Genomic DNA, 19471 nt, shown 5'->3' with positions numbered 1-19471 from the left:
GGACTAAAACAAGCACCGAGACAATGGTACAAGAAGTTTGACTCCTTCATGAGCAAGAGTGGTTTCCACAGAAGTGAAAAGGATCAGTGTTGCTACCTCAAGAAATACACTAATTCTTATGTGTTTCTACTCCTGTATGTGGATGATATACTAATTGCTGGATCAAGTATGAGGGAGATAAACCACCTGAAGGCAAGCTTGTCTTCAGTATTTGAGATGAAAGATTTAGGTGCAGCGAAGCAGATCCTTGGGATGAGGATTTCTCGAGATAGATCTGCTGGCACATTAAATCTATCCCAAGAGCAGTACATTGAAAAGGTGTTGTCCAAATTCAAGATGAATAACGCTAAACCCAGGACTACCCCCTTGGCAAATCATATTAAATTGTCAAAGGGGCAATCTCCCAAGACAGTTGAGGAATGTGAGCACATGGCATCAGTTTCGTACGCTTCTGCAGTTGGGAGTTTGATGTATGCTATGGTCTGCACTAGACCTGACATAACACATGCAGTGGGAGTTGTTAGCAAGTACATGGCAAATCCAGGGAAGGAACATTGGGAAGCTGTGAAGTGGCTTCTCAGATATCTGAGAGGTACATCCAATACTACACTTTGTTATGGCAATGGCAAAGTAGTTCTGCAAGGTTTTGTGGATGCTGATCTGAGTGGAGATGTAGACTCCAGCAAGAGCACATCTGGGTATATCTACACTATAGATGGAACAGCAGTGAGTTGGATGTCCAAGCTTCAGAAATGCGTTGCTCTTTCATCTACTGAAGCTGAGTACGTGGCCATAGCTGAAGCTGGAAAGGAGATGATATGGATGACAGACTATCTAGAAGAATTAGGCCGGAAGCAGTGCAAGAAGATCCTTTATACAGATAGTCAGAGTGCCATACAGTTGGTGAAAAACCCAGTCTATCATTCAAGGACAAAACACATTAGAAGACGGTACCATTTCACTCGCAGGTTAGTAGAAGAAGGCGATATGTGTTTGGAGAAGATAGAGGGTGCAAAGAATCCAGCAGACATGTTGACAAAATGTGTTGATGTTGGAAAATTAAAGCTATGCAAAGCCCTAATTGGTATGGTGTAGGATCAGTCTCCAAGTGGGAGAATTGTTGAGTTATGGAGTCTGCTCACTGTATTTATAGCTTGGTCAATGGCTATATCCGGTAAAGCTATATTTGGTAAAGCCATATATGGTGAAGCTATATCCGGTAAAGCTATATATGGTACATAGCTATATATAGTAGATGGTTAAATCTGGTAAAGCTATATTTAGTAGACTGAACCATATATATATCCCGTCTAGTAAAGCTTTGAAATGTACTTTCTATTCTCTGTACTCTCTTGTTGTACATGCCTGAAGTCATCAATAAAAAATCCTTTTAGCCAGAGTTCTCCTTGCAATTCTCTCTATCCTTTTCTTTGTGATCATCTAGATCGAGCGTGTGCGTTGTTGTGCGATCCTAACAAGGAGAGTGTAGAAGCACCAACTAAATCTAGTAATCCCGCGCATCATCAGAAGATTTAGAAAGTCTTTTCCCACCCACGGGACCTGGAGGCTTCTGGGGAATACAACCCCTAGCACAGCAAGCACTCCAAGAGGCTCGGCAAAGAGAGGGCCTGAAAATGAGGAAAGATTGATTCAAGCTAAATCACTGAATCAAATCAGATAATCAAACTTTCTACACCATCTACTTCTACATTAACGCTGGAAACAGGATAGAAAGATAGCACAAAAGAACCAAGAACAAGAAGGGTTGGTGGGGTAGGATATACCTTCTGATCCAGATACCTTAGATATAGCTATGCTTGCTTGCTGACCTGTACTACCTATTCTCTTCTTGACACATTAGGGTAGGAATAATAGTAAGCTGGGCTCTCGCTGTGAGCGCTACCTTAGCACTGTTTTTTTGGCACTCAGAGAAGAGTGGAAATAGTCGTAGATAGGAGAGGGCTTCTCACTAAGACTTTCGACTCACTGCCAAAAGCTCCTTCAGGCAGAGAAGCTAGAAGCCTTCCCGGTGTATGAGGGGAGACTGCTCGAGTTCCAAGCCAACAATCCCTACCTTGATTGTTTGACTTCTTATCTTTCAGGCATATTTGGGTATTCTTTCATGGCCAGGAAGGACAATGAAATTCAATATTTCCTTTGGTGTAGATGTATTCTAAAGTAGCACGAACTAGGAAGAGTCTTGACGTATAGAAGGAAGGTTCTTTTTAGAGAATAGCAGCGCTTTTTCTTCCTTTACAAGACTTTCAACGTGTCATTTCAGAGTCAACCATTGATTGGTCTTTCCGGGTAGCAGCTTCACACGGCACCTAGGAAGCTTAGCTATTGTCAGAAAGATTAGTTAATGGGTCACCGGTAATCGCTGGGATTTCAGATTCTACTTAGAAAGCTATGTCTCGAGAACGCCTTCCTTCTAACTAAGGAAATTGGTCTCTCTCACGTTGGATATAGATAGGCCGGCCGACGTTGCCAATGCAAGTTAAGCGCATAAACGACCTTCTTCTTGGTGTTGGAATTAGGAGAAGCAAGCTGATAGTCTAACTAGTGGCATTCCTTTTCGGATAAGAAAGTGACCTCGCCGGCCATTTTCCCCTCATCTTTCTGACTCAAGATCTGTAGCGTCATCGAAGCGTAACGAGACAATGAGTTCTGTTCCTCCAACGTTCTCATCTGAGTTCTCCATCAGACCATAGCACTAAACATCCGTCGTCGTCTTCTCCTTCCCTTGCTAACCTTCTCACCCGGGTCATGCCAAAGCTTTATCAAGCCTTTGAAATTGGTTCAACTAACTCCCTTGTGTTGTGCAAAAAAGATCGAGGTTGGATGCAACGGTGATGACGAATCGAAGTTTTCTTCAAGCTGTCGCATAACCGCTTTATGCTAATTGCAAACACTGAACCAATCCTGCCTGCCAGTTCGAATCCTCTAACCATGCTAGTACCCACTTTCTCTCTTGACTTTCCTTCGGGTAGACTAAGTCACCTTCTCTTAGTACGGGATGCTATCTTGTTCAAAGTCTGATCCCGCTAGAGTAAAGAGCATTTCTCGGACAATGAGATCTCTCGCTTTCCCGGAACAGTAAGCTGTCTGGTAAAGAAAACTCCCCTGAAATCAAGGATCTTATGCTTTTCCAGTGAACAAGGCTGCGTAGCCTATATGCTTTGCAAGCCTATCACGATCGACTGTTTTAAAGCAAATAGTTTATTCATGAGAAGGAGTTCTCACACCCCAGAGAAGTATATATATCCTTTTGATTAGGACAGAATGAATACAACTAACTGGTAGACAACCTTGACTTGAAAGAAGAGTGAGTCCTGCTGGTAAACACGTTACACTTATTACGCTCGATCCTGTAAAGTACTTTCTGACTTAGAAAGAAAAGTAGCAGCTGGCAAGGCTTGAAAAGAAAGGAACTACTGCTACACTGGCAACTACACTTGGAGTGCGGTAAGGTAGGAACTAGATCACAAACGTGCTATTCCTTGGCTTCTTTGCTTGGAAGGACGGACTGGAATGGACTGACTCTGATTCAACCTTCCTTGACTTAAGCCGAATAGCAGAGCAAGATCAACGCCTCTCTAAAAGCACATTCTAGACGAACTTCCTAATGTTAAGCCACACTAGAAGGATTGACTTTTTCTTTTTAGGGATCTGCTTCGGCTGCTTCCTTCATACCCATACTTATAACACTTGACTTTACCAATCTCTCACTTTTGATATCACATCAACTACTTGATACCTTGCTATTTCGAGCCGTGCCGCAACAAACCATACCGTGTAGGGTGGAGTCCTCTCTCATTGAAGAAGGAGATGATGGGCTCTTACTCAACTCCTAAAGATGTTCAAACATCCGCTAATAGTGATACAACTTCTACTCTGATAAGCAGCATGTGATCAGTAAACCGGTAAGAGGTAGTAGAATCGACTCTATCAAGGAAGAGAGAGTTCTTATCTTTTATTCGATTGACCTTTCTTTTTGGGGTGGACCAGGACGATGTTGACAAAGGCCAAACTTACTCGGTGCGAGGTTAGTAAAGCAAGGCTCATTTATCCATCAAGGCTGATGTCACTGATAGCTCTTGGTTCATTCTGATTGGCTACCAGAAGAATAAGAACTATGCTTTGACAGGAAGGCACCTCCTTCTTCTCCCATTCTCAGATCGCTGAAATAGAAATCGAGGATCAAGAAAGATATAAAGGTCTCAACTCCACTACAAGAAGATTGGTTGCTCTCTACTTCCTCATTCTCATCCTCTGATTCTTCCTATACTACCATTACGTTCGGTATTGAGGTTGAACTCTTCCCGTGAAAATGAATCGAACTTGAAGATTGATCACAGCTGAGTCTGAGCCCAGCACTTCTTCAATTTACTAAGATATCCAGTCGCAAATTACAAGGTGTGGACCAGGAAATGCTCCCTCAATCAAAAAAGAAGTTTGGGACCAATGCAGTGAATGGTGGTGGGTCTGGTTGTTCCGGGGATAGCTTTCTGGTACGGATATTGGCCTTGACGCTAAGTCACAGTCTTATCCCTTATTCTCTTTCTTCAAAACCAGGCCTGAAGGAAGGAATGAATCAAAAGATCACCGAGAAATAGGTAGCACTTGAGGTCCCTAAAGAAAGAATGAAAGACAGAATCTTACTAGATAGAAGGAAGAAGCACAAGAAGAAAGCAAGTCGTCCGTCGACAATTCGCTCTTCAAGGCTTACTGAGAGGTTCGCTTCCAGTTGCTGTATCCGATGCTGCTGACAGAGCAGAAAGTATCACGTTGGGTGATGATGGGACTAAGACTGCTTTATCATCTCCTAGAAAGAAGGCTAGAGGGCTAGTCCTTATAAGACATCACCTTCCCCATAGAAAGCTATTCGCGCTCTCCTATATCTTCTCTAGCTCCATTTCCATCATCTGCATCTCCTGGTATGGATAAGGCTTAAAGGAATACTGCTAGAAGGAAGACGGCAGAAGGCTCTTCACTCTCCCCAGCCGTAAGTGGAACCGATCTACACAACAAGACTACTAGTTTTCATATCCAGAGGAAGGGACATAGCCATATTTGTGTCCAATAAGAGAGATTGCGTCACCCAGCGGATGTGACGGAATTCCTTGTGCAGTATCACTTTGTAAGAAGCCGGAGCTCTCTCTGGCACTGATGTAGATGGTGAGTTAAACGTAGCTGTATTTTAGAATGAGATGGTTGCTGACACTGAAACTAGAACTAATGGAGACAGAGCTGGTCTAGTAGCTGGGGCAGGAGGATTTTTGAGCTTTGACGGACATTAGGTGTGTAGTAAGTCAGACGAGATCCTACAGTTCACTTTTCTTTGTACCTTTCACATCCCACTTCACTCCACAAACAAGGGGAAGTAGATATTACGTCCAGCCTTACTAGAAAGATAGACCCTGGAACTTCCAAGGCCAAGAAGGAAGACCTGGCCGCTCAAACTCGTTTCAGTATTTGCCCTTTAAAGGCCTGAGTGAGTATCCAAAGTAAGTAGAAGAAGATGCCACCTCTTTTGTTGAGGAGTTCGCCCCTTCATCTGTGGAAACTGGGGATGAGTCCAATCCTAGGGCATTAACCTTTCTGGGAAGCTGGTCCCTTTACCCGCCGTCATAGGCTTTTCGAAGTAGTTGCAATTTCATCGGCTGGTCTAGAATCAGCTACGTCAGAATAGGCCGCTAGGGGTACAGATTTGCTAACAGTTTAATTAACCAGTGTTCTGTTTGCAATTGAATGCGTATCAGCTGTGATTGAATCAGTAAGCGCTACAATATCCATCTTGGAATAAGCGCTGCTAGTATAGTCTTTTTACGCTGGAACTTTTTCTAACTAGAAATTGTGAATAAGAGAAGAAAGCGTTTTCTCCTATCGGTATGATCTTTCCATCACCAATCACTGCTTTTTTCTGAATTACTCCTACATAAACAGTTCGTACTCCCTTTCCATTTTTCGGTACTTACCCAAAGAGAACCCTGCTACCAATGTTGATGACAAGTCTAACTTCTCCTTAGGCCGAGCAGCGGAGTCAGGCTGCGAGTAGAGAACACTTAATTAAAAGACTAGATAATCAGATTGACCTCACCTGATGGCTTGAAAAAGACTGAGATTCTATTCTGACTTACGCCCTGGATTCATTCATATAATGCTTGTTTACGACTTATCAGCCCCCCATCCCTACTTGACTAAGCTAAGGAACTACTGAAAATGGCACGAAATCACAGACGGAAGTAAGAAAGAAGAAGGCTAGTCATACGGGAATCTGAAAGCTACGCAGCCTGCTTAGGCCTATTGCTGGCGGATGGAAGTCCTGGGGTTTGGATCAAAAGAATATACTACTGAACCTAGTGACTGACTACTTTATGCAACTACTCGCTAGTTAGCCTTAAAGCTAGCTCTCACTAACAAAGCCAGTTCAATCTCCATAAGCTTTGTGTTGAAGGGTATACCCCCGCCTTTTCTAAGTAAGGTCCCATTACCGCCGGTTGTCTTAAACTTGTCTTATTGCTGCTTTATCTTAGTGCTTTACTTGCCTTCAACATTCTCTCTTAAAAAGGAAAGAACTGCTAGTACCAGGAATTCTTCAATCTTTGTATCAGTTCTTCGAATGCAAGTATCCGCTCTTTCAATGGTAGAATGTCAGTTAAATGCCATAAGGGTAAATACCAGTCTTAGCTGTTTGAAATAACAGAAGCTAGTTGCTCGAGTGCCTTTTATCGAGAGTGATTCTAGGAGCTTTATCTCGAATACCAACATCAGCTCTCTTGCAGACCTGAAAATAGAGAGAAAAGAGATTACTTAGAGCTAGCAGAGGCTAGAGCTTCATATGATCCATCAGTGGCAGAGACAGATGCAGTAGTTCCTATGGTTTACCCTGAACAAGTAGTTTCAGCAACAGTAGACCCAACATTTAGAGAGCGATACCACCCGGCAAAGGGGGAAAGCTATAGGCCGGAAAGGCAAGCAAAGGCGTAGGTAGCAGATCTACCAGCATCACTATCGGTCAACTTCAAGTGCTTAATTAACTGCTCCATCAACAGAAAGGACTGAAGCGGCTGCAGGAAGGTATGCAGCTTACGTAGATGCTACTGGTGGATCATAATATATATGTTCCCACCTATGTCTCTAGTGATGCTTCAACCTTCGTTTCTACTGCTCCTGCTGGGTATAGAACTGAGAAGGGTACTGATCCTGGATCTACTACTGGCCCTGCTCGCTTTGTTTATGCTCCTGTGGGGACTTGCTTTCGAATTGACTTGACATCCAAGAAATTCCTCCCCGGGTGAATCTGGATACCAACCAACCAAGTATATCCCTGACTAATGGGAAGACCCCCTCTATGATCCGGAGAACTGGCACACTGACTGACCCTATATCAATCACCGCACGCCTTATCAATGGAATGATTAGCTAACCTTGGTCTATGAAGGCTTTACCCCTGGCTCTTCAATCCTAGTATACGAAAGGTCATGTCCATTCATTCCCGAGGTAGTCCTCCACCAAGCAAGAGGAATCTCTTTCTCTTAGCCTATCACCGCCGCCTTAAATCAGGGAAGGTAAGGGACCGCTTTCCTTTTATGCTTCCCCACGTGGAAAATGAATCAAACCTGTTTTACCGGGGCGCCTGCAGGTATTCTAAAAAAATGGTTAGTGTTTATGCTCCTATAGCAAAAAAATGATTTATTGGGAGGGCCATGAGAAAGACACTTTGTACCTTCATTTCGTCATCAAAGCCTCTTCTCCCGTCCAAACTCTCTTAATCAGTCAAGCAAGCAATTTGAATAGGGATTATGAACATGCTTAGCCTTACCCATTCGATTGATTGTTCTAAAGTCAAGTCGAAGTCGTTTCTCATTAAGTCAAATTTCAAGGTCGGTTTTGTCAGTGAAAGCATGGAAAGGGGGATCGGACCATCTCTGGAACTTTGAGGCAAATTAAAAGCCAAAACAAAAGCAGCAAAATATCGGCCGTCAACAAACAAAGGAAATTCAAACACTCCCTTGTTTTGTTATTTAAGCGAAAAGAAAACCAGATCGAACTCGTCAGTCAAGCCGAAAGTAAGACAAGAAAGAGTTGTAAGTGTGTGTTTGAAGGGAGTAAACACGAAAGATGAATGAGACTGAACTGGAAGGAAAGACGAAAGATGAATGAGAGGGAACTGGAAGGAAAGACTATCGATGAATGAGACTTTACAGTTCAAGAATAAAGGGAGATGAAACAAAGACAAAGACGAAACTCAAGATTCCGAAACCTATTTCTTTCTTCATTCGACTATAAGGACCAATAATTAATTAATTCTATCCCCATATAACTGTAAAAGTTCGTCAGAGCTTTTTCCCTCGGTAAAGCTTTTGAAAGAAAAGATTTTCTATCCCCATATAACTGTAAAACATTAAAAGACCTTTTTCCCTAATAGCAGCAGCAAAAAGAAAAGAAATTCTATCCTCCTCCCCCCCCCCCCCCCGGTATTTTTGGGGATAAAATGGATGCTTTACCCTATTTTTGGGGCTATTTTCCTTGATTTCACTCTTTCACTCTCCTGTAAACACTCAAAACACTAGAATGATCCTATCTCTCCCTTATTTTTTGGGGATCAAAGTGTATCTTTACCCTATTTTTCAGGATACTTTTGGCTATAGGTAATTGATCAGTCAATCCTATCGAAGAATCAATTCGACTTAACTATAAGTAAATCCGAAAGATTCCCTCTTGTTCTTGATCTGATCCTCAAGATTCATTCAACAGTAAACACTCTCGAAGAATCAATTCGACTTAACTGTAAGTAAATCCGAAAGATTCCTTCTTTCTCTTTCTCTTCTCCTTATTTCACTCTTTCACTATTCAAAGACTCGGTAAAGCATATGAAATTCATTAGTTCTCTTTTCTTTCCTTTCTTTCACTGTAACCTCATTCACCTTCTTTCACTCCTGTCCTGCACCTCTCCCTTGCTCTCACGTTTGAATGTTTTCTCGTCGTTTAGGCCTGTGATTCTCCTTGCATTCAGGATTCATCGCACCGGGGTAGTACCAGGACCCTTGTGCTCCCTTGATCAGAGAAAGCTATCTCTCTGTCAGCCAGCCCTATGTATGTGTATGACAACTATAAATGAGCCTTGCGATGAGACACTGACATTTCCATAAAGTGAACGTGCCCATTGAGCAGGTTCCAAAAGAAAGGGGAAGAACTGCTACAGGGTTCCAATTAAAGAACCTACTTCCAGTTAGCAGATCGACAAGAAAGACAGGCACTTCGCCCTATCTCATTGTGGAGAAGGAAATGAATGGAAAGGCGGACACAAGCCCGCTTATCAGTGTATTCCCCCTACTTACTTATGACTGGACCTTAGGCCCAGCTCTTGCTTTCTTGCTTGCTCGATGCTTTTATTATTCCTCATGTCTTCTGTGTTCGTAAATTCGAATCAATTGAGGATTTCCCTATGGAAGCCGGATATCCACTCTTCTTTTTGTAAACTCATTTCCAGATCCGGAAAAATAGATATAGATAAGGTACTCACACGGAACAACTTCTCCCCACTCCACGAGACCCAACTACCTGGATTTGTCCAATCAAGGGAAGAAAGAAAGGAATAGCAGCAGCTCAGTAACTATCGTAGGTAGAGTCAGAGAAGACCTTCAAAAGATCTTCATTCAAATCAAGGGTACTCCTTGGTTGGGTCGATCCTGCTATTGGTGATACCCTTCCCTTAGATAGAGAGTAAACACCTTGTAGCTTTCAATGGGTTCCGTTCCTTATAGTCTTCTCATAAGCAGCTATTCCAGTACTTATGAATGACTTATTGAATTAATGATGATAACGTCTATCAGATTAGATGAAGGTATTCGCTTTAGCGATAAAGCCAGAATACTGATGAATCGATTCTTTTTCTTTTGCCAACCTCCAACTACTTTCTTAGTCTAAGCTCGTCCCTACTTAGGCTTACTTGCTCTATATTGAGGGGCTCCCCGCCTGAAGTTAGCCAGATTTATAGATTTTCTATATTCAAAAGCACTAAGTGAGAAATCAAACCTTTCGATGAGTGGACTCCTTACCTGAAGTAAAGATCTACCTGTTGAAAGACTGAAGTACTTTCCTTCTCGACTACAAGAGCAAAGAGTTAGGATAGGAGAGGTGCTACTGTAGTTACTGTAAGAGGACATCGATTCATCAGCTACCAGTTTGTATAAAATAGTTGCTTTCTAATCAATCCATGGTTATGCTTGAAGCAGGCCGTAAACAAAGAGAGGTAGAGGCTAATTTGCCTATGAAAGTGTTCGGTACAGGGGGTCAGTCGGTCGGAGTAAGGCTTTCTCTTCCTTTGTGCTTTAGAGAAGGAATGCCACCAGTGGTTGGTTTGTTTAACTGGACTCCTCTATTCGTATTCTGGGTGCTATAGATGCGGCTAAAATCGTACCCGAGACCTTTCTTTCGGGGGAGTACCACGAAGAGATAGAGATAGTGTGTGATTTCTTTATATCCAATTGCTTGCTCAATCCTGCCTGAGAAGTCTTCTGTTAACCATCGACGACCTGGTCTGTTGATCCCAAGATGAATGAGAGATCGATGTGACCGCGCCTAGTGCGGGTGCTTGCTATGGATCGATCAACCTTTTCTTCCAACTGTCGTAACACTTCCCTTCTTTTGTCGGAACAGAAATTCGCTTGACTCTTCCGACTAATGTGCTAGTATCCCTTTTAGGAGTTTGACTCTTCGCGAAGGATTTAATAACCTCTACAGAGAAATGAATTCTACTATCAGAGCTCTCCCACAAGATCCTATAGAAGCGCAAGACCGCCCCCTTTTGGTTAAGCAGCTGTCAAACCAAACTGAATTGACGCTGTCCGGTATGATTTCCTTCAACTCCATTTTTTGAGGTGGCAATACGGGATCTCGTGCATTGACTTCTCTACTCATTTCCCTTCTCGGATGGCTAGCTTTTGACTTCTTAAGCCTCCTTCCGATCCTCCATCCCAGAATCTGAACCTAATCAAATTTCTTCAACTAAGATCCCGCGTCGTGATTCTTTCAATTGAATTAACTACGATCCCTTCTTAGATTATTTCTTCTTTCTATTGATTCCAGAACCCCTGGGACAAGAACGATCAAGCTTCTTCTTCTTTGGTTGATGGACTCAGACGTCAAGCTGTGGATATTTGATCTATTGATTTCATTTCGTTTAAAAGTTGTCTAGGGCAGTCGGTCTTCCCGAACAGGGTAGGATGGTGCCTAAGCCTTTTTTTTCAACTAATCGAAGAGGGCGAGCCGCCCCATAAACCACGTATTCCTCACTCACCGTCGTCCTTACGAATAGAAATGAAATAGAAGAAAACGTTCGCTAACAAGAAAAAGGTGGTCCAAACATTCTGACCTCGCCTCTAACATTCTCTTAAGCTTCTGCCTATACCTATACCATAATAAGCTTCTTCCTTCGTTCATCAAGTCCCAACTCTTATAGGTGAACGCGAGCAAGAAGGGTGGACTTTATGCAAGAGGCTTGACTTCGATTTGAGTTAGAATATTAGAGTAAGATAGTACCAAAGGCAATTCCACTACTATTGAGAGAGAGACTGGCAAGCTTTGAGATGGTTCGCGCGCCAATGGACCCTTCTTCAAGCGAGGCTTTTAAAGTCAAGTATGGTGGGCGTCCCATTATGAGCATATGATTAGTTGCAGCCTGCCCGCAACTTTTGAACATCTTCTGCCCCCCGAACCCCTGCTTCTGCCTGATCATCAAGATCAGTTCAACAGGTCCATCAGGAGACGTAAGGCCCTAAAGATTCTACCCCCCTACTCCTTCTCTCTCATAGGCCCGGTAAGGAACCGACCTCACAAAATTGCAAATCAAAAGAGAAAGCTAGAGATTCTTCTTAAGATAAGGAATCAACTACAAGGGGGGTAAGATTCGGATTACCTTGTTGATCGAATATCTCAAGGCAAGAACACTTGATTGAGATTCGAATCACTCCACAAGCAAGATCGATCATGTCTAGCTTGAATGACTCTTGTTGATCAAATATCTCAAACACTTGTTTGAGATTCGAATCATTCCAAAAGCAAGATTGATCATGTCGAGCTTGAATGATTCTACATGCAATCTAAACTACATAGAATTGCAAAGAAACTTAGCCATTGGCTAAAGAAAGCACAAATGCTTCTTTTAATATATTTTCCAAGTCTACCTTACAAATACAACATACATGGCTTTATATAGCCTCAAAATGAAACTATTAAAGGCATTCCAAAAGTTGTAACATTCACACTTTATGGTCATAATTAGCCATTATGTAAATGTAACCGAAATGAAATAAAAAGTCTTAAAATACAATAACTCTAAATTACTCTAAATTATAACCCACCCAAAATTTACAACAATCAAACTTTATTCTTCTTCAATGTAGCATGAATTGAAACATATTTTGATAATTTTGACAACCTTTTCTTCACATCTTCATTGAAGTATATTGTATGATTGATGTCTCTCAGTTCATATCAGAAAGATTAGTTCAACTGTTAGCTCATTCATTGTCAACTTTCAATCAGCTTAGGTCTCGAGCTAAAGGATCTGCCCTTGTCGTCGAGTGCGCCCATTATCTTCTTTGAATAGGCCGCTTTAAGGAGACTTTTGACATCCTACCCATGAGGATCTCTTATAGATCAAATTGCCCAATCTAGTTCTAGTTCAATCCTGAGTTGATCCATCTTTATTAGATAGTCAAGGATGGAGATCCCAAAAGGCCAAAGAAGGAAAAGTCTCTTCCCTCCCTTAGATCGATCACTGAGCCCAGGCCCGACCCCTGCAAAAGCCAATCGATTGAATGCTGTCGGTTGTAGCTAAAAAAAAGAGAATCAAATAGGATGGGCGACTCAGGAGCATCTGCAACTACACTTCTTGAAATAGGCATCCAGCCTGCAACTTTCGCTGGCTCACTACCTATTCAGATATGATCTATCCCTTTATTCAATATTCAATAGAAAGAGGGGAAATTCTTCAATCCAATGCAGACCATCGACCTCCTGGGCCGGCTATCTTTCAAGGGCCTAGTCAAAGGAAAGCAGCTAGAATCCCACTCTTTTAATCGAAACCGGCTCGTATGCCAAGTATCTAATCTCTGTGTCTTAAGGAGGAAGAGTAGCAAAGCAAGGATATCGAAGGATATCGGGAGCTGAAGAAGAGAGAACTTTCTCAAGCAATGAATAGAAGGCCGCTTTTAGTCCTGGTTTTGAAAGAAAAGAAGAAAGACTAGTATAGTAGGAAGAATCAGTTAGGGAATCCCTTGTTGAAATTCCAACCGGGTTCGTCAGAGGTATAAACCACTAAATCCGGAACTCGAAACTCCTAAATAGGTTTGACTAGGGTTTGTTTGAAACAGAGCTCAAGTGGAGCCAGACTCAAGAGTTCCATCTCGCTCAATAGCAACCATAGCTCACTAACTCATAGCAACTGTAGCTCATAGATACTTGAACTCAAGGACAAGCAAGAATAGATCAAGGAGAGAAAAGAAAAGGGTGGGATCCCATATCTCTTTCTCTCTGAGGTCTACCAGGCTGAACCTTTACACCTACCTATTCGAAACACCCATCCGATCCCGAGTTAGATTCCAATCCTCAACTACTAGCGCAATCTCATCAATCGACAACTTCCGTTTCGCGTGCCGACTGATAAATAAATGCTGTAATTTCTTCCAGCGCTTGCAGGTGATTAGATCACATACACGCCATTTCTTCAATCCCTGCTTCTCGTTCATTAACTATACTCTTTGTCGGCAAATGGCTGAATTTCTATTTCCTATCCGGAGAATTAGAAACAGCTCACTATTGCCAATGGTGTTTTGGCCACTTCTCAACTATTACGAAACCTTCACTTGCACAAACCTCCCTCATATGCAGTGGAATTAGTGTCCTAGGCGAAAGATCCTCGATTCACGTCGCAAACAGTCTACATTGACTCCCTCACAGACAGGGCATTCCTTGTCCCCGTCCCTTTTCTTCAGGTTGATGTCGATTCAAATAGTTGTGCTGAGGTTTATGATAGCTTAGCTAGTTGAGCTGAGGAAGTGGATTTCACCCTACACCCTATAGCTGGACTCCTTTATAAAGATAAACAAAAGGGGGCCAGTTAGTTTATTGAAACCTCTGGATAAACTCCTTCTGTTGGAGCGTACTCAAACTCCTTCTTTATTCTTGATGAGTTAGAGTTCCTGTTCTGTAATGATTATTAGCGCCTGTGCGTCGGTCAAATTTCTTTCCTTCAGTGGACTAATCTAGGTATACATCTGACTTCTTCGCTGGATTGCGTAATAACCCCTGAGATCTTAGGAGAAGCAAAAGAATCTGCCACCTAAAAGTACCTTCTTCTTAGAAAACCCAAGGAAGTAGGAATAAGGAAAGCGTAAAAGCTGGCAAGCTATAAAGCGAATAGTTTCGAACTGAGTTATTCGATCACAGCACGCAAAGATCGTGACTTAGACTTAGTCCTTGACCTTACTATGAATCCCGTGCACGAGTAGAGGTTGCTTTGCTTACTTCAGACAATTATTGACAAGATTACATATAAGATAACCATCTGCCCTTCTTGCATACCCAAGCGCTCCTCCCAATGAACCATTTTTGACAAGAAAGAAAAAGGGTTAAGTGACTAAAACATCCGAGGCAGCTTCAGCATCTGATGCAGCTAAAAGCCTAGGTGGTATCCTTTTCTATGACGCAACGGCATAGAATGATGAGACATCTATTCAGTCGCCAGTTCAAGTTAGTTGAGATTTGTACTCTCTTTTTATGAGTATGATTTGCTACCGAATACTCTTTGTGGTATGGTATCAACCTGTAAAAAAGCAGGATTCGCAAAAGAGAGATTGGTTTACTACTATTGGTATTGGATGGATTGAGTTAGCGGGGTAGAATACAAGGACAACCTATACAAGGCTAGACAGTAGCCTATGGTTTGGTTTGTTAGCTCGTGACGAATAGAATTGAATAGGACTTTCTTTGTTCAACACGTTTGTGCCAAGGTCCCTAGGGCATCAATACATCGGCGGATTAGAGTAGAGGTATATTGGTTCGATACCTTGGTTCTCAAGTCCCGGGACTAATAGAAGCAATGATCAATTTCAATTCAATTCCCCTCCGAGGTACGGAAGAAGATGGAAACCTTGGTCTGAGTTCGCACATGAGTCAAACCCGCCTGCTTATCCTGACCAGTGAACATGAAACCAAACTCAACGAACAAGAAGAACAGACTGAATTGTATAGCTTTCGGTGCTCTTTCTTTCAGTAGTGTGCTCTTGGAGCTCAGTTTCTTGTTCCACAAGCGGTGCAACTCTACGGTGAAACTCCGCTATCAGCGACCTTTGGAGGATAGCTCCTTGATTAGTCGATCGCTTGCACCCTGCTCAGTTAGCTTCTCTATTCGACAGGAAGTCAATCTTCTTCTTATAGTGGTCCCCTAGCTCGGCCCTTTTGTTCCCATTCTCTTGTAGGAGCTTATTATAGAGTCTTTCCTTATCCTTATGATCTAGTTCACCTGAATAAATGGATTGGCCTTCCCAATGCCCTTCCTACTATTGTAAATAGCTAGTTGGACCGCCCCTTCGGACCCTAGCGGACTGTACTTTCACCTTTTTTCGACCCGGAATGAATCACTGGGTTGGAACTCTTTCTTTAGCGGGCTCTATTGCTCCTTGGCTCCTTATTTGTTTAGCAAAGTATAGTGTCTCCCCTGCCACTGGCGATCGAAGTCTTGATCTACTCTTTGCTTTTCTTCCTCTATAAGGAACTGTGTTAAGGGAGTCATACCTTTGCTCAGTATTTCTTTATACTTCTTGGTACGACCAGACTCCTTCTTTCAATACGAAGTGGAATAGAGAACTTATAATCGTTTTGGCTTCTCAGCCTCTCCATTGATCTTCTTCGCAGTGGTAATCGTCTCTCATTTCCTCTAGTTTGTCCTTCAGCGCAAGCAGCTCTTCTTTCCTTTCTTTAAGCCGTTGTTTGGTAGAACTCTTCCCCCTTCCCTTTGTTTGTTGGGAAAGGCGGTCTATTCGTCGGTCTTCCTCATTCACTTGTTGAAGCCTTACCACCTAGCGGTAGTGGTTCGCCAACTCCACATCTCTGTCCCCTTCAACTTCGCAGCATTATATTATCATTATGCTCCGGGAAGCAAGGAAGTGAGAGCACCAGGAAGAGCGAATAGGTTGTTTGTGAAAGAAGTGTTCTCGAATAAGCTCTTTGGCACATCTTCTTAGGTTAGACCGGGTAGAACAAGAAGTGAGGGAGCCTGGCGGAAACGTGAAGGTGCAATACCTAGCTGCTCAATCAAAACCGACGATAGATGTGATGGATGGAGGGAATCGAATGAATCTGCTTTCTTTTACAGAATCTGCTGTGGAACTAATAGAAAAAGGCTCTTTGCCACTGTTAGCAATTGAATCAGAAGCATGGAATAGGACAAGGTTTACGTTATGCCTTAATCTAAGAGTAGTAGGAGTTCAAACAACTTCTAATCATATTCGGTGAAATAAGATTCTAGGTTCTTTTTGAAAACTTGCTACTAGTTCTAAGCTTGCAGATCAATTCAAAAGCTTGCCTTACTTAGTATGACTTATTCAAATTCAATAGCAGGAATAAGGCGAAAAGACGAGAGTGGTCTAAGGGTGGAGGAGGAACCGTTCTTAGAGTGATCGTATACGTAATGATGGCATATCAGTAAGCCTTGTTGAATCAGTAAGCGGGCGGGCCTAGTCCAGCTGTTCTCTGGTCTTGTTGGAATAACCCTTGTGAAGGTAGGAGCTCTAAGCCTATCAGCCCTAAGCCTATCAAAAACTCTCTGCTCTTAGCTTACCGGTCTCCTGGTCCGATGAGCTATTAAGTGAGCTAACAAAAAGGAGAGTTGTTTCAGTATTTAAGTCAAGTAAGCCAGGGCTTGAACCTTGACTGAATGGAGCTTAGTTGGCCTTAGCCTGAGATAAACCCAATCATCAGTTTCACTCTCTCTCAGTTCTGTCTTTGTCAGCAAGTTGTTTCATTCGATGCTAGGTCCAGATTTGCAATCTCCTTCGGACCCTTCCTCTATCATGAAAAGATCTGCAGAGCTGTTATGTTATTAAGCATCTCTAACAGGAAAAGCGAGCACTCCTCTTTGTTTGGTGGCCTCCTTCCTTGAGAAGAGTGAAAGCAGAATCAGACTCTCGGACGGCCTTCCCCAATCAATCCATTCATGTGAAGGTTAGGGTAAGGGAAAGATGAAGCGAAGGGAATGAAAATAGAAAGGAAAGGCGATTGAACTATAAAGACAAATTGCCTATTCTTTCATCTCGGGAGAAATATGATCGCAAAGAGCTAATTCAAACCCCTCCGTTACAATAAGAACAGCCCACACATTCAAACCCCCCTTTCTTACCATTAGCAAGAACTTGTTTCACTTGCTGCTTATCATATGAGGAATTCAAACACAGAAAATACAGTATCTTGAAGCTTGTGGAACCTCAATATCCCACCGGGCTTACTAGCTAAATGGCAATTGGCACATACAATATGCCCAGTCGCTTCTCTAGGATGAAAACGATGCAAATCCTCCGTATAGGATTTAAGTTTATGTAGAACTCAAAAGTTTGAAACATTCTTTCTTTTCATAATATCGGTAGATGGATCATTTATCAATCATGAATTGAATGAATAATAACTACAAGCTACAAGTGCCGGAGATAAACGATTTAAATAATGGAAAATCCAAGATTTGCTAATAGTATCGAGAATAACTAGAAAAGTGGAAACAAGACCTGATATAATTTGATCAGAATAAACCAAAAATCTTTGTAGACAGAACCAATCATTCCAAATCGTGCGGCGAATGAAATCCGATACATAAATCGGTTAATAAAAGAAGAAAAAAGCTTTGAATGTATCACTGAAATTAGATAGGAATTCCTGAGCCCAAGAGTGAAGAATAACAAGTTGTTCTTTCCCTAAAATAGAATAACCGCTTAGAATAATAAAACATATTCTATTTGTTGAGAAGTGCAAAATCGTATAGATACGACCCTCATTATGTATCTTGATTAATTGGATCCTTTCTTTGTGGATTCCTATAGGCGCACCGGATTGTAGATGTGTCTCCAAATTTTGATCATTTCGTCTAAAAAGAGGATTTCCTCCACCAATTCTATGAACTTTTATAGAAGATTGAATCATTCAACAAACTTTCGAATTGACCAGCATTCGACCATAACCCAAGATTCCATACTTTTAGTGAATAAGAGAGAAGAAATCCACCAGGGTAAAAAGACTATAGATGCAAGATCAAAAAGAGGCAATGGAATTGTGAGACATATAATGGGCGAATAAGCTCAGCAGCAAAGACTATAAAGGAGAGGAGTGAAACAACTCGACCAAAGGGAGAGGAGTGAAACAGCGAGACATAGAATATAAGGAGAGGAGGAAAGCGGTGAGCTCGAGGTTACGAGGCGAACGAGTTCAACAGCTCGACCAAGAGGGAGAGGAGTGAGGGCTTTCTTTCTTTTTTGCCATTTATCAACTGTGAATTTAGAATTAACCCACTGAACTTCATGACTCTATGTGATCGAATATTTCTTTCAAACATGAGTTCTAGACAAGGTATCAAATCTATTTTCTTTTTCTTTGTGATTTTGTCTGAATAACGAAAGAGAAATAGACTCGACTTCGAATTCAAATGAAGAAAGAATCCCAAATTTGGCTCAATTCAGCAAATTCCAAACAAGTCTTTCCTTTTGATGAATAACAGAAAGAAGTAAGTACTATCTTTAAGATTCATAAATGCTTGGTTGATCTCATTACTTATTGATTAGGTATCTATGGTCATATTATAGTTCTTGTCCCGGTATTGGTTGTACTGTTTGGTACGGGTATGCGCCGTATGGTATTCTCTCGGTGAAATCATTTTTGTATTTCTATTCTGAATTTCTTAATATGGATTATTATGCACCTGGCTTTCATAGGGTTGGATTTATTGAAGAAAGACTCCTGATATGAACCAAGAGACATCATTCATACAATATACTTCAATGAAGATGTGAAGAAAATGTTGTCAAAATTATCAAAAGAGGTTGCAATTCATGTCACATTGAAGAGGAATGAAGTTTGATGGTTATAAATTTTGGGTGGGTTACAATTTAGAGTAATTTAGAGTTATTGTATTTTAAGACATTTTATTTAATTTCGGTTACATTTACATAATGGCTCATTATGGCCATTAAGTATGAATGTTACAACCTTTGGAATGCCTTTAATAGTTTCATTTGAGGCTATATAAAGCCATGTATGTTGTATTTGTAAGGTAGACTTGGAAAATATATAGAAAGAAGCATTTGTGCTTTTCTTTAGCCAATGGCTAAGTTTCTTTGCAATTCTATGTAGTTTAGGTTGCATGTAGAATCATTCAAGCTCGACATGATCAATCTTGCTTGTGGAGTGATTCGGATCTCAA

The sequence above is a fragment of the Cucurbita pepo genome, chromosome 2 (genome assembly GCF_057944985.1).
Source record: "Cucurbita pepo subsp. pepo isolate OVF chromosome 2, ASM5794498v1, whole genome shotgun sequence".
Lineage (NCBI taxonomy): Eukaryota > Viridiplantae > Streptophyta > Magnoliopsida > Cucurbitales > Cucurbitaceae > Cucurbita > Cucurbita pepo.
The sequence above is the reverse complement of the archived record's forward strand: the minus strand, read 5'-3'. Positions refer to the sequence as shown.